General features: G+C 35.8%; 1 pseudogene; it reads right to left on the bottom strand.

The window, feature by feature from the left end:
* Window positions 1-18,454: 18,454 nt before the first annotated feature.
* Window positions 18,455-18,572, bottom strand: LOC120593860 (uncharacterized; annotated as a pseudogene).
* Window positions 18,573-21,541: the final 2,969 nt, after the last annotated feature.

Here is a 21,541-nt window from a genome sequence, read left to right as displayed (position 1 = left end):
ACCCACAAAGAAATGTGATCACATTGATCAGTCAAACAAAACACACAAAAATCCCCTCTAATTTCAAATTAGAAGAGCAGAATCAAAGGCACATTCTTCCTCTTGATGGTCTCTGGTATTGCTTTACTGCTATGAGCAGTGATTCTAAACCACATGAAATGCCACCCCTGATACACAGAGTATTGGCTGTGGACAGATCTCTCTTAATCTGAGGAGAGTGCCTCTAGATGGGTTATAGTTTTCATTCTCAGGATTGATGACCCAGCATCAGATTACATGATAAACTTGCTCAAAGCATGGTCTCATGTTTTCTAACAGTGTTAGATAAACATTCAGTATCTGCATTTCAGAGCAGTAACACAAAGATAAATCAAATAGCAAATTAAATTTAGGTATGCCATCTGCTGCCTTTATTTTATGAATTCCAGCCCATAGGACATAGATGGGGCCTGAATGTATAATCCATTGTCTTTTCTTGTTGGACTTACCACAAACATGGGACAAGTGTTCAACCATGCTATTGGTCTTCTTGGAAAGAGTAAAATTCACAAAAGTAAATTTTTTTTGGATGTTGTAAGTTATTTGTTTTAATAAAAATAAACCACAACAGAAGAAAAACCAGCATGTACTCGTTTCTTCAAGTGCAACATCTCAGCAGGCTTTAGGAACTCATCCACAAGGGGTAAATTGTTTCATGCGTAATTGTAAGCAGAACTGTAAAAAGCCATATTAGGCTTCCATGATTTTATTCTCTTCTCTGGTAAAAGATCATTACTTCTCCCTGGGCCCCTAATGGTTAAGTCTTTTACAACTTTTCCATTTCCAAGAAAGTTCTTGATTTCTTCTGATGGTTACTCTTATGGGATGTCTTTACTTCACAGTGATTTTTTAAAGAAATTATGTTTTTCCAGTGTTTCTGAGGAAATTTTCAATTATACTTTCAAAACTTAAAATTTAAAAATTCTCCATTTTTGGAAGGAGAGTCAGTATATTTTCTTTGAGCAGTTTAATGTAAAGTATGACTTTGGAAACATGAAATTACATTTTGGTGCTATCATTTGGAGATATTTGCATCTTTTATTGTCTATTGCCAATCTGGTCCTTTAGCAGCATTTGCTCAGATGCAGTGGTTACCAGGACTGGTAAGAGCTGTTTTTCAAGGACTTTTGTAGATTTTCAGCTAACACCAATAAAATGAATTCTCTATTTTTGAGGCTAATAAAAGTCTTAATGATATGTGCATCCAACAGATGGGACAGAGGGCATTTTGGCAGTGGGCAGTTGAAATCTGCCCTCGGTTGTTTGTATAAGGCTCTCACTAAAGTCAATAAAAGGTAATTTTCACACACAATTTAGTTCAGAGTATAAAATGTGGAGAAGAGTTTGCTGGTTTAAGTCCAATGGGCATAAGGGTAGCAGTTGGTAAAAGTTTTGTTTGATGGCAAATTGTAACTGGCAGGCTGACAAGTTGATCAAGAGAAATACAGGACCAAGTCACAAACTGTGGACAATGGCAGGGCTTCAGAAGCAAAGCAAAGGACACAGCTGAAGTAATTATCACCAACATCTCTGGTATAAGCTTTGATGATAAACAAACAAACAACAAAAAATCCCAAACTCTCTTTCTCTCTTTTTGTTCTCAGTCTTCTTCCTTTTTCACTCTCTCACTCATACCCGTTTTTAAAACCATTCGTTTGTATTTCTACTTAGCATTTTGTCCAACAAACAAAATGTTTGCATGAATCAGTACTGCGTTGTAGGAATATCATAATAGGCATTGGGCAGATGCAGAATATATACTCTGGCTGTGTCGGATCAGATGTGCGGCTCAGATCTCCCGACATGAAAGAGGCACTCCACACATCCTTCCTGGTTATGGTGAGGAGTTATCATGTTTAGTGCAGATAAGGCTTTCAGAGGACTGAGAAACAATCTGGAGAACAGGTTCATAAGTGAAAATTATACATAGAAACCATTAGTGACTTTGTTCTTTCATGCACTTATTTAATGATTTGTTAATAATTTATGCATATTAATAGCTTATATTAAAAAAGTCAAGAATGTTTTTGACAAGCATTATTTTATCTGATGCTGGTGATTTCTGAATGTGGAAATGTATATGTGGAAGGCATGCAGAACAGGTTCATATTCTGGTTCTTTGAAGGCAAGTACTGTAATTCTATATACCAAGAATACATGACAAATGAGAAATGAGTTTATAGTTATGAAATTAGTAGCCTTTTGTTAGGCCACTGCAGGTTTTCACAATCTTAACAATATTGACATTTTGCGCTGGATAATTGTCCTATGCATCGTAGGGTGTTTAGCAGTATTCCCAGGCTCTGCCAATTAGATGCCAGTAGTAATTCCCCTTTCGCCCTCTGAGTTGTGATAACCAAAAATGTCTTCAGACATTGCCAAATGTTTTCCTGGGGCTAACTCTCTTCTGTTGAGAACCACTAGTCCACCGATAGGATTAACTTGCTTCCAAATCAAGCTTAGGTTTCCATGAACTTTTAGAAAGACTGTGGACAGAGATGGGGAGAGAACTCAGAAAAAAGATATACATGTAGTGTGTTTAGATTAGACATTGGTCCTGATTTTTTGATGGCTCCATCAGTATCCCTAAGAACTTATTAAAGCATTAAGTCACAAGACAACATCAACCACGATGAGGTACTTTATATGCTAGCACAAAACCAGTGCTTGTTGCAATAGAGTATTCTCTGGAACTGTGCAGAGCAGAGAGGTTGGTGGCCTTGGGCTTTGTGAGGTGAAGTGGAACAACTATACCCAGGGCAAAAGAAATGCTGAAGCATGACCTGAGCAGTGGAAGCTGTGATGTGACAACCTGGAAAGCAATAGCAGTTGCCTACAAAGGAGGTGGCAATTACAGAGCGGGAATCTTTTCTTGAATAGAGGTAACTTGATTTCTCCAAAGTTTCTTGGCATTTGTCCTTTCTGAACATCTGCAAGTGCTTCTAGTCCCCCAGGGAACCTGAGTTCACTGCACAGTCCAGCTGGGCCTAGAGGCTGTGACCGCAGTAAATAGGCCTGGATGCTTTCTTATTATTCCTCATCCTTCTTGGGCTTGATTCCCACTACCCTTTCCAGGTGAAGACAAGCTGGGGTAGGGGCAACTAAGAGGTGTTAATGCTTATTTCTATATTCTTTATTTTAGTTATTGATACCGCCTCCCCAGAGTGAAGTGAAGTGAAGTATAGGGACCTATTTCTCGCTAATTCTTGTTTCTTTGTGATCCAATTGATTGGGAAACAAAAATCCAAAAATTATTTTTGTTATCCTTGATATTTTCCCGTAGACTGTAGCATGTTCTGGACCTTGGCCTACCTATTACTGTTAGTAAAAATCTGTGCAAGCACTAGACATTCCTCACATTTTTTCTTTCACCTTTAACATATTTTTAAAAAGAAAACGGTTATTTTAGAATTCTAGAGCCAATGTAATTTGCTAATTTCTGAGTTCAATGTAATTTGCTGATTTCTGAGTTATGGAATTCTTAAAAATGTAACTGCTCTGTAGGTGATTTAAAAGAGGGTAGTTTCAAGATTGAAGTGAATGGTACATTTTCATTTGAAATGAGACTGTGCTTCAGTGAGTTCGAGTGTGAATACTGAAGTATATTTCAGAGGTAGGGAATTATAGATGATTGATGAAAACCTGATTAATTGCTCAGATCTTTTCGATAACAGGCTGTTTCAAGTTGGCTTTGGTCTTTCCAGATGCCATAGTCGCCTAAACAGACTAGGCATTTTCAAACATCCATGCCTTTGCTCATGAGCTGCCAGCTGCTTGAAATATCTTCCTTTCTGAAGTCCAGCTGAGGAAATGCTTCATCTCCTTACGATAATTTATTGAACCCAAGGCACAGTGTCCTTCTTTCCCCCCACACACATTTTAATGTGTCTGAATTTGCTGTATGGTTCTTACAATGAATACCATATTATAATCAAATTGGTGACTTTTTAAATTAATGGGATGTAAAGTAATGGTTTATTTTATAATTGATGGCAATTTAGAATTGATGAAATACAGTATCTGAATCTATACTGTCAATGTGTTATCCAAGTGGAAATGCCCAGTAGGTAGGTTGGAAGTGATGGTGTGGACTTTGGAGAGCTGAAGGTGTAAAATACACCCACCCATCCCAACATTCTCCAAAGTCTGAATCCATTATAGCATCAACTCTAAAGCACAGAAGCATTCTACTGAGAGGTGATGTAAAATAAGGATTGATGGGGAAGTAAATTTACAGAGCTATGTAACTATCACCAAAATCCTATTTTAGAATCTATCACCTCAAATAGATCTCTCAGGCCCCTTTGAAGTCAATTCCTGCTCCCAACCTCAGTTCCAGGTAATCACTGATACGCTTTCTATTTTTATTTTTTATTTTTATTTTCTGGGCATTTAATATAAATGGAATAATATAATATGTGGTCTTTTGTACCTGGCTTATTTCATTTAGTGTAATGTTTTTTGAGGTTAATTCATGTAGCATTTATCAGTAGTTTATTCCTTTTTAATGCTGAATAATATTTCACTGTCTGGATGGACCACATTTTGTTTATCTATTCACTGGTTCATGGGCATTTAAATTGTTTTTACTTTTTGGTTATCATGACTAATGCTGTTAAGAACACTCACATGTAAGTCTTTGTGTGGATGTAGGATTTCATTCTCTTGGGTAGGTACTGAACATTTTCTTGATCAAACTATGATTCCTGTTCTCAAGAGCAAGAATTTGTTCTATAGATATCTATGAGATTTTCTTTTTACATGAGTTTGTATTAAAACCTTGTATTGAGTTATATACCTAAAAATTAAAATACTAATTAGTATATGGATATGAGAAGTGCAACTAATGAGAAGTGTTCAGATTTACTTGGCATCTGGTACAATTTACTGTCATTCACTAGTACCTACCTCCAGTCTTGTTGTCTGGAATAAAAATGACATATATATTATATTTACTACTCTGCTAATGCCACCAAAAAGCCTATCAATTGTCATATCCAGGCTGTCTGCTGTGAGGCAATGTAGCAATCTAATTCTTTAAAACTGTGTCCTTGAATATATCATTTCATCCCCTCCCTTTTTGTCCTTTTATGGTTGAAGGACATTTTATATTTGAAAAATGGGATTTAGGTTGATTTTTAAAGAGGCCAAGATTAAAAAAAGTAATTTGTTTTAAAACCTTTCAAATCCAGAACAACATGTAGGATAGTTAATTTATAAGAGAAGTTAAAGAGACTGGGAAATTTCCTCCACCTTGATTTGCTCTGTTCTCTGCCTTCTTATACTACAGAACAGTCTAGAGTTTAATTCTACATTTGCACAGTTTTGACAGTATGAATAGGGAATATGTGATGATGATGAATGTTAATATATTGATATGTTAATATATTGTTAACAACAACACTTCTCAGGACATTTCTGCTAAATTGGTAGTGATAGATTAAGAATATGGTCTTCATTCATTCCTTCACTCACTCACTCACTCACTCACTCACTCACTCACTCACTCATTCATCTATTCACTAAACTAACCTCTTATTATTTCTAAAGATATCTCTATGGCATCTTCCATGTACAAGGCTCTGGGCTAGGCACCTAGATTACAACTGTGAACAGCTGTTTAAATCATACACAGTAAAGAAAGAAGCTATTTAACAGATGGTTTTCCAAACTAATTAAAAAGAAAGATTTGATTTGCTTTAGAAGAAGAAACTTGCAACTTTTGGTTACTTGATTTAAAAGATCTTTGGGGCTTCCCTTCAGCTCTTTGGTTTAATGGCTCATTCAGCATTTTTCCTGAATCACCTGTGGGTTTGGTATTTAGCAGCATCTAAGACCAGGAGAAACATGACCAAGGACAAGAATCATCATTCTATGAGGTGAAAGTTACAAGACCTCCAAGATGAAGTCTTCTGAATCCTCTGTCTCTTGTTGAAACCTAAGGAGAAAGATATAAATATTGTTCAAAAATAAAAATATGAGGTTAATTACAAGCATTTCATGAAGAATAAAAATATCGTTTTGTTTTATTCATCTAAAATTATTTCACATTTCCTCACACCATTGATCTTATACAAGATGCTTAACGTTCTGCTTCATTCAAATGTGACGTAATGGGTTCTTAGTTAAAAAAGTCTGCATTCTTGGTTACTAGATTCCTAGATGAAGCATGATTTAATTTTTCAGTTCAATCTTTTCTAGGTCAAAATGAGAACTCATCAGATAACATCTAGGAAGTGGAACTTCTTATAAATTAAAGAAAATGCTAAGTTTTGGAAAGAATGCTTAAAAACTAGTAATGCTAACATCTAAGAGAAAAGCCATTTTCAACATAGGTATATATCAGGTTACACTTCAAACTTATCAAATCTAATTCAGAGGATGGCGTTGTCCAGTTACCCTACAAAGACAATCTCACCGTAGTTCAAAATCTATACATTTTTCACATTCAAAGAGGGGGTCATGGGAAAATCCAGTCTACAGCTTGTGGGTCAAAAGCACAGGTGACGACAACCAGAACTTTAGATTGACATTTGAAGTTGGGGAGTGGTCAAGTTTTGTGAGACTGAGCCCTTAACCTGTGGGATTTGATGCTAACTCTAGGTTGGATAGTATCAGAATCGAGTTAAATTGTAGGACACCCAGCTGATGTCATAGAAAATTGCTTGGTAGTATTGTACACACACACGCGTGCGTGCGCACATGCCCTAGAAGTATCAACCAATATCAACCAATGTCAAATTAGTAAGCACATTTTAAATATGTCTTATTTGTCAGTGCAATAGCTTTTAAATAGAAAAAATGTGGTACTAATCTATCAGGATAGAAATATAACTATGTTCATTGTCTACAGGGAATAGGATCAGAGATGATCCGAGTTCCATAAATATGCCTCCACTACCACAAGCCCACTGGAGAAAGTGAGGATTTTGAATACCAAAAGAAACAGGCCCTAAGGAATACTCAGCCTCCTGTTTTCTCCTGGCGCTATGCATATGCTGATGGTGGCCAGGTGGAGGATTTGGCTAGCCCAGCTAATTGCTTCTATCTGGAGGAATAAGCGAATAGTGCAATAACACTGCGCTACCCTTGGTACAAATTAAACTGCACTAAAGTACACTTAGAAGAAATTAACAAAGCTCCAGAATGGAAAGTGACTTTAAAAAATTCATTCTCTTTTTATTTCAGTTTTACGATTAATGGGAAATGAATAAATGAAAAGACCAAGGAGAGAGAGGAAATAGTAAGACATTATTACCACAACACAAAGTTTTTATAGATACTATATTTGAATATATCGAATAAAGGAGTTGGATTTTTAATCATTTCCCTAGTTTTAAAGATCACTATTACTTTAAAAAATTATTATTTTGGAAATCCCCAGGCTAAGCCAATGTACTTTGGATTTTGAAGTACAGAAATCACAAAATTTTAATTTATTCTCCCTAATAGAAACAATGATAGCTGTCTCTCCAGGTGGATGTGATTTTTCTTTAAGTGGTATCAGGGGAGATGACATAGTCCTAGGTATAATATGAGATGCTTATACTTGACATTAAAATCATACTTCTACCAACTTTGTGTGTGAAGTATGGCATAGCATTAACATACTATTGGTATATATTTCACCATCTAAAAGGAGAACAAAGGCATTCCTAAGGAGGTAAAAGGCATTCCACATCATACAAAATTCAACTGTGCTTCCTTCTCATAGTTTGAAGTATTATCTGGTCAGTTGGATGATCAACTAAAGACTGTCACCATATTATTTACTGAGAACTTATCTGTGCCAGGCTCAGCACTATTAACTTTGCATGGATTGTCTGTCCTGATTTTATAATTACTTTATGAATTACTCCTCTCTTATATTCGAAGAAACTGAGACTTAGAAGAAAGTAACTGCTCAAAGTCACACAATTGGTCAGTAAAGCCAGGATATGAACCAGAGACATCATGTTTATTTGTACTTGAAACAACAAGAAAGGAAACCCTTGGAGTCTGGAAAGGGATGAGTCATCTAAAAAAAAAAAGTGTGAATTCAAGTGTGGCTCTCGCATAGATGCTTCCACATGCCTCCTGATTGGGTCTGCTTCATGTTGAATTAAGAAGAAAATAACACGAAAATCTTCATGTCAGAAGTAATTGGAATAGACATCATTTTTTTTGGCGAGATAGAACAGTATTAAGTATTTTTTCTCAATTGACATTCTTATAAATTATTTTTTTCAGACAGTTTTCTATCCAGGTGGCTGAATTGTTGTTGCAAAATTAGTTCAGATAATCTTACACAAAATTATATAAATATCGTTACATGTGCTTTATTGAAATGAAATAGTTAACATTTAATTAATTCACTCTCATTGGTAACTCCAATCTATCTGGCACAATTTGAAAACAAACTTTCATTTATGAGTCTCGTTTTACTATTGTTTCCATATTTATTCAGTATTTCCTTTAATTATTTACTAGGGGGATATAACAGTCTTCTGCATTACTCAGTGGTGACCCAGAAGGCTAACCAGAGAATTCAGTGGCATCTGAGAGAATAATCATATAAGGTGCTTCTAGAAAGGAGGGTATGTGTGTGTGTGTGAACTAGTATTATAGTTTTGAGTGCCATTGTATGGTTGTGTATTCGAGGTACGTGAATAACAATTTTAAATGCTTGCGCTTCCTCGTCATCTCCTTGAGTGTCAAGAAATATTTTTAGGGTTTTGTTACTACTAATTTCTATTATGATATGAGATTAACTAATGTAACCTTAGTTTCTATAGAATGAAGTTGATATTTAAGTGATAAAAATTATGCCTGCAAATATTCTACTTTGAAGATTGGATAACTTACAGACTATTTTGACTAAAATGTCACAAATAATTGCCCATTTTCATCCTGAGCCGTGGAAGCTGCTTTCTTTCTTTTATTTATGCCAGAGAGGTCTGGCCTGGAGCAAGCTGCATCCTTTTCATAGCTTGGTTTTATTTCAAGGTGCATTTCTTTCTTTGCCCAAACCTCCACTGTTTGCCATGAATATACCAATTCAAGGGCCTTCCCGGATGGGCCTGCCCATGTGCTGAGTGTTATCAAGAAGTGGATTATGTAAAGTGAGAAAAGAAAATGTAGTAAAGAGGATGAGAGGAGGAAGTAGAGAAAGAATGAAGAAAAGACAGATTCAGAGAGGAAATATCGAGAAACTGCAGGAAAAGGAGACAGGGAAGGGGATTAAGAGACACAGGACAAATCTGGGGAAATGGAAAAATAGAAAGCAACAGGGAAGAATAGAAAGCAACAGAGAAGACTCTTTTTATCCTGTATCTTTCTTCTTGTAATTCAAGGTTCTCAAACTGAGCTCCATGGAGAAAATTCAGGGAGTCTGTGAGTTGGGATTTGAAAAGAATTACATCTTTATTTTCTTTCACTTCTAACTGAAATTTGGCATTTCCCTCAACTATGAATACAGGCCACAAACTACTACAATACTAGCACCATGCATGACTTTGCAGAAATAAATATTTTCATGTCACAGTTTAATCATTGCAGGTATCTTAAAACATTGCTTATACTCATAAGTACTTTGAAATCATGGTAGTTGCTAGACTTGTTACTAGATCTTATTTAAGGCCGTAACAAAAAAGCACATATACTATATTGTGTATTTGGTTTTTGGATATTTTATAACTGTAATTCAAAATAATCGGTTTCCTTTTTAATCCTAGGAATTTTATTCTTTTTGCATTTAAAAATGTTATTCTGAGAGGGGATCCATAGGTGTCACTATATACTAAAGGGGTCCGTGGTACAAAAAAAGTTACGAACTTCTGCTGGACAGCAAAACTTCCCATATGAATGGCTTACAGTATGCTTGAGATATTTGTGCTCTCAGTCCACAGGGCGACAGGTTGCCTGACCTCAAACAGCCTCATCTGTACAAACACTAACTTTATGTGTTCTATGATGTGAGAAAAGTTGGGACCACTCTCTAAGTTACTAGTGATTTGACTCTTTTAATATTGGTTTTCTAAAATTATCTCATATATGGTGTTCTTATCTTTATTTTAGGGAAAAAGAAGGTTAATTACAGAGAGAAACAAGAACTTAGAGCCACAAGAAGCTCTATGAATGAGACTCAAGAGTTCCTGGGGAAGAGCCCCTCAGACAAGAACAAGATCATTCAGTGGCCAGGGAAAGTGGAGGCCAATAAAAGTGACTCTTTTTTAGCTTCTTTTATGGGACAGAAGAAGATGGCACACTGATTCTTCCTAAGATATGTACTACCCCAAAGTCTAGAGACTCTTTTCTATTTGTTTGGGCATAAAGTCCAAACTTTGATCCTTCCCACATTCATATCTGACCAGCAAAATTTTTAATTATTAAGTTTCATCACATAGAGCATTTCACTAACAGTGTCTTTAAACATAGGTATTAAAGGGCTAATTTCTTACAAATATCCAAAAATTCCTGTAATACGTTTAACTACTTAGTTTTCATTTAGCCATTTTCGTTTTTTATGTAAGATATAAGGTTAAATTTTAATTTAGAGTCACATTCTATATGTCATTTAATAGTCCATAAATATGTATATATGTCCATTTCACCTCAGTTTTTAAAAAATAAAATTATTATTTTTCAATAAAATTATATTATTATATTCTATTGGATTGTTAGTTCTTTTTATAGACTCCTAAAGTTTTCTCTGTGTCCCTTAATGTCTGAGTCCCTAACTTTGCTGTAAAAGGCTTTAAAAGAAAATGGAATCCTTTTCTCTTTAAACCATAACAAGTAACGACAGTCCAAGAACTATGCAGAAAGTGCCACACTCAGATGAACAGTACTGAAGTGAAGAACAAGATCACTAACCAGCCATCGATGACATAGCCTGTTTCTTGGTATCCAGGAGACTGAAAATCATTCGTTTTTCTTTATCTAGGCCACAGCTGTCTGGGGCCTGACTCCAATTATTTTGATCTGGTGAGGCTTCTTGTTGGCAACGTAAATGCAGTTGAGTAGGGGCTGTAATGACATAGTAGTGACAGCTGAAATACATTTCCTTATTTTGATCTAGGTGAATGTTCTCAGTATTATTGCTGGAGACCATATGCTTATTCCTCTTACATGTGCAGGAAATTTTTTTAAAGAGACCAAAAGGTATTTTTTTCCTCCATTCAACTCTGGACAAAGAGCAATTGTGAGCCAGTGTTTGTTAATCCATCATATTATAAAGTATGAAAATCAATAAACTGAAAAATGCAAAGTATCCCTATGTACCCACCAACCCCTCCATGTCCAAGGAATTTATTCATCAGGAGAGGTAGCAACACAGCAGATTTGTTAGCTTAATTATGATGTATTTCCTTTTAACTAGTTTGTATGTAATAATTGATCAAAAGTCTTCATAACAGGCTTCCCAGAGCAATTCATTAGTTTAGTAAAACAATATGAGTAATAGTTGGAGCACACTTGCTTCATTTTGTTAGGAAAAATAAAGCAAAGCAGCTGTAGTTTAGTGTAGATGGCCACCAGAAACAGCTGATTTATCAAAATGAATTGATCTTGGCAGTTTCCATTCTGGGGCTTAGATAGAGCAACACAATTAGAATTCAGTGCAGCTCATGTAGCCAGAACAAAGTAATGTTGGCTCATTTTCCACTAACATTATTGGTTACACCATGGATAGAAAATTCAGAATTTACCCAGTTGTACAGATTAAGCCACACATTTAAGTGATAAATGGAATAAATGGAATAAAAACATTCCCTGCTCTCCTTCAGCTCAATACCTTCTTTTAAATCTGGACCTGCTATCTTATCCCAAAACACAGAGCACCAATAATTCTAAAACACATTCCGGCATATCAGTAGAACAATAGACTGAGAGAGTTAAAGTTGAGCTTGCAAAATGACCCCCCAGTGAAATGGATTATTACTCGGACTCTCCAGAGAGTCACACTTTGGGGAAACCCTCAATCAATTAGTGCATAGAATTCTGATTTTTAACCATCGATCATAGCCCTGCACAGCTGCATACATTCAAAAATTCTATCATTTTCCAATCCTCACTCTCCTTAAAAACCGTGGCTTGATTCATTTGGTTTAGCAGCTGCCTCCTTGCAGCACATGCCTCGCAGACACACAGATTACGTCGCTAACTGGCCATCTGTGCTCTACAGTCGCCCGCACCAGCTCCAAATCTTTTTAGCTTTCCTTTCCAAGCTCTCAGTGGGAGACTTGACCCTCAGGTACTGGGAAGCAGTCAGAGATGCAAAGAGCTTGGAATCACAAACAAGGGGCACAAAGCTGAATGACTCCACGAAAGTGGCCTATATGAGAGTGTGACCAGATTTTCTTTTTAATTGTAGAGAGATGCTGCAAATAACTCAAATTTATTTTCACATTACCTACCTCATCTTGCCTGAGAGGACCAGGCCAATGCTCATTTGTTGTTGCCACTAGGCTTTTAAGGTCCAAATCAGGCTCTCCCTCTCCCTGCCAGGAAGAATGCTCAGCTGAATTATTATCTGCCTCCAACATTTCCTCATTCTGGAGAATTTGTGGCCTGCCTAACTATGTTGTCTTGGGTGCCAAGTCTGTTCTGGGGGGACAAACTGTAGAGCTTGGCAGAAAGACAATGAACTTGCTCACGTGCTAGGAAAGTAAACCATGGTCATAGGGCTAAGAGAAAACAAATCAAATCCCCAAATCCCACAGTGAAAAGTCTGTGGTTTGCTGCTGAAGTCAAGAGTGAAAGATCCAGGCCTGGACTCTGCTTAGAGGATGGTATGACTGAAAGGAATTTCTTGAAACTCCAGGTCTGCTCCATAGCCCTTGATATCCATTCTACTCTGGGTTAAAGAACGTTAATTCCCAAGAACTGCCAAGTTATTATGATCAAATGTATTCATGAACCACAGTGCAATGGAAATAAGTTAGTAATCTGGAATAAACAGAGAACAGGCTAGAGATTTGATTTGTACACTAGTATTGTGCTTTCCTCTAGAAATAACCATTATTTTACCCTTCAATGTGCAGAAGCCAGTTTGAATAAAGAAATGATTGTGAGGACTAGTAGCCTGGGATCGGCATCACAGTCCACCTCCAAAGCTAATGTGCATTTCCACCCTTCTCTTTGACCAAGTTGTTAGAATAAGAAGTAAACTGGATTTCTGATGACTGAGCAATGATGAATTCCTTTCCTTAAAGGTTTTTTCGATCAGAGCAGATCAGGGTATTGTTAGCATTTCATCCAAATCCTCTGTAGTTGATTAGTAGCTCTTTTTGCCTTGGTTCCCTCTACTCATGACCTCTCCCAAATTAAATGTCTTCATAGATGTTGTTTTCCACATATTTAAGAGTATCAGTCATATCCAACAAAGGAAGGCCAGAGGAGATAGCATGACTTTGGGGCAGGGCACTGAGCTGGGGGCAAGGTGCACTGGGTACCTGTGTGATGTTGAGTGAGCCACTTAACTTTTCTGAATATAGTGTTCTCTGAAAAATGAGAGGGTTCTCTTGACAGTGAGATCTTCTTATGACCCTTAGAAAAATCAAACAATACCTCATGCTTTCAGCACATATGACAGAACTACATTAGTATTTGTAAATATAAGCTACATATGTTAGTTTCAACATGATACAGATAAAAAATAAATAGTATATCTAGGTATTAAAAAAGTCAATGTATTTTCTTTCATCCTCTTCCTATTCTTCTTCAATTTATAGCTTTGCTATTCCCCAAGAATTCTAAGAATAATGTTATTTAATATAAGCAGGAATTGGAGGTAAATATTTTGTGGTATAGTTTTCTTTAGCAGTTTATGAGAGAGGTTATTCCTGACCATATACTTATAGTGTTGTGTTTTCATTGTAGTTTAGGGCTTTCCTCACCTAGTCTCTTTCCTTCTCCCTAGAGCCCTATGTCAGAGGCAATGAATGCTTAAGTAGGCTCTGTCAGGAAAACTCTTGGTGACCCTGGAAACGGTATTTAACCTTTCCATGGATCAGCATTCAAATTGCAAAGCAAAAATGACAGGAGCTGCCTCCTTCACAAGTCTGTGAGTTATGACTAAGAAAATGGATTGTAAAACACTCTGGAAATCCTAAATGCTACAGACAGGTCTAGTAATGTTAATAATGCACCAGCTCATGCCTGGCGGCCATTACCAGACCCTTAAAGCCAGTTGTTTTGTGGTAGTCCAGGTCGTTTCCTACTGGAAATGGCAAGAACTCAAATGACAAAAATTCTCATCAGTATTAGATGGTTGTTATTGGGAAAACTCAATTTTCTGATGTGTCTGTGAAGCATATCGGTGCTATTTATAAGATAGGGTTTCTCCTGTGGTTAAGCCAAGGTTATGAACACTGTTAGTATGGCTCCTTTCACCAGCACTAAGTTCACAAGGGTCTCTTTATAACAAAGTTTTTCTTTTCTTTTTCTTTTTTTTAGAAGGAGGAGAAAAAAGATTTGGCATAAACTACATGACAGCAACAATGAGGCTTTCTTACGAATAAAAGACATTGACAATCAGCCCCACAGGGTTTATGTAATTTGAGAATATGGCTTTAAAATCATATTACTGGTGGCATTACCTAAGATTAATACAGAGGCCATTTACCTTTTTATTATATGTTTTATTAGCACTTAGAAGCTTGATTTATGAAAGAAAAAAATTGAATATGGTGTGTCGAAAGATAAAGACAATGTTACAAAAATTAACATAAGAAGGTGGGATGCTACACTCCTCAGTTTTAGAAGAGAACGTTGAAAATTTTCTGCAGAGAGTGGCTGTGGGTTACCTGGGAGGTGACCTTCCAGGAAGGGCTACTTAAACAAGAATGTAAAGGAGGACTTCTTTGGGGAGGTGGTGATTGCGGGAAGACCAAAAGGAGCATGTTTGTAATGGGGCGTGGGGGAAAGTAGGAGACCAAAACATGCCTAGGATACAGAATATACAAATGCCCTAAGGGCGAAAGAGGTTGGCCTGTTTGAGGAGCAGGTAGAGGAATAGTGTGGCTATAGTATTATCAATGGGTGGAGCATGGCAAAGTAAAGTTTAAGAGATATACAAATAATTTTTTTTTATTAAAAATATATAGTTTACGAAGTTACTATAACATTGATAAATCAAATGTTATGTGTTTGTAATAAAGTTCTGTGCATAAATTTTAACACAGTGACTCCATTTTCAGAGATTCTAAAGATATGATTATATTTATAGAAAGAGGTTTATCTAGGATGTTTACTTCAGTGTTGCTTTTGTTTTTTTTAATCATACTTATTCAGTTTCCATGGTTTTACTTTTTATCTAGTTTTCTACAAGATTGATCATTTTGTCATTCCTTATTTTTTCCTCTACTAATTTGAAAGTTTTTCATTCTTTTTCTACTTTATTCTACCTTTGAAATTTTCATGTGCCTTCTTAAATTCTAATGTTAAACACTACATCTACCCTCCTCTGACCTAATGAAAGGCCCTGGCAAATTCTGAAACCTTCCATTTGTTTGTTTTTGACCAATGTTTTAGTCCTCTTGTTTTATTTATTTTTACATTTTTTATTATATTAAATTTATTGGGGTGACGTTGGTTTATACATTCTGTGAGTTTCAAGTATACAATTCTATAATACATCATCTTTATATTGCATTGCATGCTCACCCTCTTAAGTTTAGTTTCCTTTTGTCACCATGTATTTGTCCCCCTTAACCCTCTTCATCCTCCCTCCAGCCCCTTCCCCTCTGGCAACTCCCATACTTTTTGATGTGTCTATTAGTTCGTTTTGTTTGTTTGTTTTTTGCTTTCTGTTTTATATCCCACATATGAGTAAATCACATGGTTCTTGTTCTTTTTCATTTGATTTATTTTTCTTAACATGATACTCTCAAGATTCATCCATCATGCATGTTGTCATAAATGGCAGTATTTCATAATTTCTTATGACTGAGTAGTATTCCATTGTATATATGTACCACATCTTCTTTATCCTATTATCCATTGAAGGACATTTAGATTGTTTCCAAGTCTTGACCACCATGAATAATGCTGTAATGAACATAGGGGTGCATATATCTTTACAAATAAATGTTTTCAAAATTTTCAGGTAGATACCCAGAAGAATTGCTGGGTTATATGGTAGCTCTATTCTTAATTTAGGAACCTCTGTACTGTTTTCCACAGTGGCTGTACCAGTTTATGCTACCAGCAGCAGTGTATGTGGATTCCTTTTTCTCCACATCCTCTCCAACACTTGTTATTTCTTGTCTTGTTGATAATAGCCATTCTAACAGGTGCGAGATGTATCTCATTGTGGTTTTGATTTGTATTTTCCTTATAGCTGGCGAAGTTGAGCTTCTTTTCATATATCTGTTGGTCATTTGTATGTCTTCTTGGGTCCTCTGGTCATTTTTTAATTACATTTTTTGATTTTTTGTTGTTGAGTTATATGAGTTCTTTATATATTTGAGGCATTGTTTGCAAATATTTTCTCTTATTCAGTTGGTTGTCTTTTCATTTTGTTGGTTTCTTTTTTTGCATTTATAGTCATATAGCATACGGTTTTTGATTTATTTTTTCTTGTTAGCATCACTTTTTAAAAATTAAATTTATTGGGGTGACATTGGTTAATAAAATTATATAGGTTTCTTTTGCCATGCAGAAGCTTTTTAGTTTGATACAGTTCCATTCATTTATTTTTGCTTTTATTACCTTGTCTTTGGGGTCAGGTTCATAAAAACCTCTCTGAGACTAAGGCCTATAAGTTTAGTACCTATGTTTTCTTCTATGTATTTTATTGTTTCAGGGCTTATATTTAAACCTTTAACCCATTTTGAGTTAATTTTTATGTATTGTGTCAAAAAGCAGTCTAGTTTCATTCTTTTGCATGTGACTTGCCGATTTTCCCAACAACATTTATTGAAGAAGCTTTCCTTTCTCCATTGTATGTTTTTGCTTTTATCGAAATTAGTTGTCCTTATATGTGTGTCCCTTTGTTTTAAAATAATTTCTGTTCTAGGTTTTAAACAATTGACTTATTATTAGTTGTGCCTGCTCTACTGTTTGATGTTTTTATTTTTAATATGAAAAAATTTCAAACCTAGAGAAAACTTCTAAGAATATGATAAAGAACTTTATTTTTTTCCTGACATACTTAAGAGTAAGTGGCCAATGTGATTCCCTATTACTTCCAATGATTTAGTGTGTAATTCTCACAAACAAGAAAATTCTCCAGCATAAAGCAAACATCAAAACCAGGAAATTGACATTGATACATTACTACCATCTAATCAGACCTCATTAAAGTTTGTCAGTTGTCTCAATAATGCCCTTTACAGTAAAAGGATCTAGCACAGAATCACACATTACATGTAGTTGTCTCGTCTCTTTAATTTCCTTTGTTCTGGAACAGTTCCTCAGTCTTCCTTCCTTGACTTTCATGTTGAAACTTTTGAAGATTACAGCCCAGTAATTTTGTAATGTCTTTCAGTGTTTGTATCTCTGATTCAGGTTATGAATTTTGATAGGAATATCACAGAAATGATACCATATTCTTCTCATTGCATCCAATCAATTGGCACATGATTTTGATTTGTTCTACTGCTGGTGATTATAACCATGATTAAAGTGGTAGCTGTCAGGATTCTCCACTGTAAAGGTACTCTTTATCCCTTTGAAATTAATAAGGTTTTTGTGAAGAAGAACTTTGAAACTATACGAATATCCTATTTCTCATTAAACTTTCACCAAGAAGCTTTAGCATCTGTTGACGTTTGTTGGCTGAATTAATTATTACTCTGATGGTTATCAAATTGTGATTTTCTGGTTTCTTTATTCTATTTCCATTTATTCATTAACAGTCTACTGTAAGGAAAAGCTTCCTTTTCTTCACACATATTCATTTATTATTTATATCAGTATGGACTCATGAATTCCTGTTTTATTCATTGGATTATAATCGATTGCAATATGTATTTTTATTTACACTCAAATTGTCCAAAATTTGTCTAGGAGTCCTTTTACACTGGTGTCTGTGTTTTTGCTATTTCCCCATGATTTTTTTTTATCATTTTCTTACTTTCTGTTACAAAGATATTCCAATCTCACCTTATACTTTCCCTGCCCTACCCTTGAAAGCAGCCATTTAACCAAAGAAGCCTGGTTCTTGTTTTAGTGCAGAGTGGTTATTTAGAAAGTGAGATCTGAGTGCTATAAATCTCAGTTCTCACTCACATATTCCCTCTCTCTCTCTCTCCCGTGCATGCATAATACATATACATAAATATATGTATGTATGTATACATGTATATATTTCTTTTATTTATTTTTATTTTTTATTTATTTTTATGTTTTAGGTGAGGCAACCCTTGGTTGTCCTCACAGATTGTAAGGACCTTGTCAGTTTACAATCCCTTATTATTTATTTATTTTTTTATGCCTACAGCACCTGGTCTTCCTAGGTGGTCTCCCATTCAAGCACTAACCAGGCTCACCCCTGTTAGCTTCAGAGATCAGACAGGATCGGGCTTGTTCAGGGTAGCATGGCCATAGACACATGTATATATTTCTACATTTATTTCCCAAACTGTTTATATTGACAGCCATAAGTGTCAAGGATACCTTCAATTCCAATCAATTTTATTTTTTCTCTTTTCATATTTACCATTCTTTTCTCTAATGTGAGGAAAGTGACTCCTATTATCCTTAATATATTTATTTATTGCATCAGTCCTACCCATATGTAGTCCATTTCTCATCGCAACTGTGACCCCATTCATGAACCTTGTATGGACATCCATCTTGATGAACTCTACTTAATGACTTTTGAACTGAAACTTTAACATTATTTAAAAAATAACATTGCTTATATATTTTTATATCTAGAATTTCTCTTTAAAAAATACATTTATACCTAATCTGTTCTTGACACAGAGTTTCTGTTCTTTTCTCTATTTCTTAGATTATTTGAAGCTTACTTTCATGTTTATTTGCAAGATTCTTTTGGACTGCTCTATTATCTTCAATTCTCAGAGTTCAAATGATCCCATTAATTGCATCTTCTAACTCTGCTTCAATGTGGCTTATTTCTGTGTAGGGCTTGTAATCTTTTGCTCTGAGCAATTCTTCAGTAGGGGTTGTTTACTACATAAATCCCAGTGTCCTGGGTTGTAGACTTTTCCCTGTGGAGTCATTCCGAGGAGTGATTTTGCATTTGCCTCTTCTAAGGATTTATGAGTTTTATTGGTTTGGACAAACTGTTCTGTTAGTTTCTATGGTGAGATTTCCATATCCTGGGAATATGATCCTCATCTCATGAGTGGCACAGGTTTGGTGTTCTTTTCCTACAGGTTATTCTTTTTGAACCTTGTCCCTAAGTACATGACTAACTTCCTTGTAGCTTTCTGAGGCCGGCAAACTGAGCTTGTAGAATAAAATGCACAGCATTCATGGCTCCTGCTTTTAAACAAAGTTTAGTTTTGACTCTCATGGGTGTGACTTCTCCTCTTCCTTCTCCTCACTTCTGTTAAATTCCTGCCCCTAGCCCCCTATGGCTTATATCTGATTCTTTTACCACTGATGAGTTTTATCTTCTACTTTTCCTTAAGACTTAGTTTTCTCTTTATTTCTGACAGTTAGGAATTTCCTTATTCTGTTTTACACCTGGCTATATATTAAGATAGTTTTTTAATTTTGATTATTTTGTTATACATTAGTGCATATTTTAATCTTTTGACTAGGGAAGTTTGTATTGTTTCTAGTAATGAAGATAGACATACGTTCAAATCCTGAATTGCCAGTTTACTGGTCACTTAGCCTCATGTCATTTCCATGTTTTCTTTTCTGTGAAAAGAAGAAAATAATACTCGACTGGGCTGTTCTGAGATACTAAGCACCTAGTTCAGCACCTGGCACCTAGTAGACTTCCCATAAATGGTTGTTATTATTCATATCAACAAAGGATGGTTGAAGAATTATATAATTTAATGTTTGAAAGTGGCTGACACATTATAAATATTAGATATTAGTGAAACTTGAGTCACTTTCAGAGGAATTATTATGCTGGTATTGAAAAGCATCACAAAGCATTGTGGTACAGAGGAGGGGGCATGAGCTTTGGCATAAAATAAAATAAGGTTCAAGTTTTTACTCTTGTTTCCCAGCCTTTTAGAGGTTCGATTGTTAAATGGAAATACTTTTTTTTTTTTTTAACCTCTTTTGGCAGATGTGAAGGTCTAGTGACCTCCTGACTTCTTATCACAGTGGTAAGAAACTTACTAGGGAGTAATTCCATTTTAATGGAAAAGTACAATGGGGATATAATTCAACTAGAAACTCATAGTGGCAGAGGTTGTTTGTGACCCAGATTCATTTTTAAGCTCTTTAAGACCATCCAGGTGTAGACATTTTATTCTCCCAGTTTTTCAAGTTGAGGAACCAGCAAGATGCTCCCCCTTTGAATTTCTCCTCTGGCTTTCTTGCTTGAAACAGACAGCTATTAGTATTACTAATGTTTATTAAGGGCCTGATGTCTACCACATGTTTTGTCATATATTACTTCACTCTGTCTTCCCAATAACCCTGAGGTTGGGCAGTATTCCTGTTGACAGATGATTAAACTGAGGCTTAGAGAGTTGAAGTGACTGGCTTTAAGCTTACATGACTCATGGGCAATTGAACAAAGACTAAATGGCCCAATCCACTGGACTCTGATTCCTCCCTGCGATTCAAATTTGAACCTCTCACTGTATCCGCAAGAGACCTGTGTCTATCAGTTGAGCCTGCTAATGTAGAAAAATGGAACTCATGATATTGACTCTCATTTGAAATAGGCAGACTTGCAATCTAAAATTGAATCTGAGTGGGGCAAGGCAAGCTGACTCTTTGCCAGGCAAGAGGACATTTAGCTAAGACAGCAGATTTGCACTGGCAGACTCCTGATCTGATAGCACTTTTTACCTTGGCACACTTGAAACTGTTCCCATGTGGTTCTGTAACAGGCGGAACCATTGGCAAAAGTGGTCTCCATGGGGGCTGCATGCCTCCAAAGTATCGAATGGCAGATGAGATAGTGGAAGTAGCCCATATAAATGTCTGGTTCATACAGTCAGATGCCTTGGGTTTCTCTCCAGGACAATTCTGTTAGGTTCTACCACGGCACACTTGTGATATTTTCACATTCAAAACCTGCATTTTGTGCATTCGTATTGGGTAATTAGGTGTTTATCTACTCAGTTTGCATAACAGGCATACTGACATTTTTATGTGTAACAGATGTGATTGTCATACTCAAGACTGATGCAATTTCAGAATATGGCTTTATGATAATACCACAAATGGTAGACCCTGCAGAGTTTTGTAAATAATTAGCAGCAAAAGAAAAAAATGTGACCTTCAATGGCTTATTATTGGTTGAGATATTGTCAACGGAAATATTAGAGTAGAATAATTGCTGGTTTATTTTATGTATTATGATCTGCAGATTCTCAAATGTAGGTTTGTGATATTATTTCTTAATAAGACT

The sequence above is a fragment of the Pteropus medius genome, unplaced genomic scaffold, assembly GCF_902729225.1.
Source record: "Pteropus medius unplaced genomic scaffold, Ma_sr-lr_union100, whole genome shotgun sequence".
In the NCBI taxonomy this organism is placed as follows: Eukaryota; Metazoa; Chordata; class Mammalia; order Chiroptera; family Pteropodidae; genus Pteropus; species Pteropus medius.
Note: the sequence above shows the minus strand (reverse complement) of the source record. Positions and strands in the feature narration are given on the sequence as shown.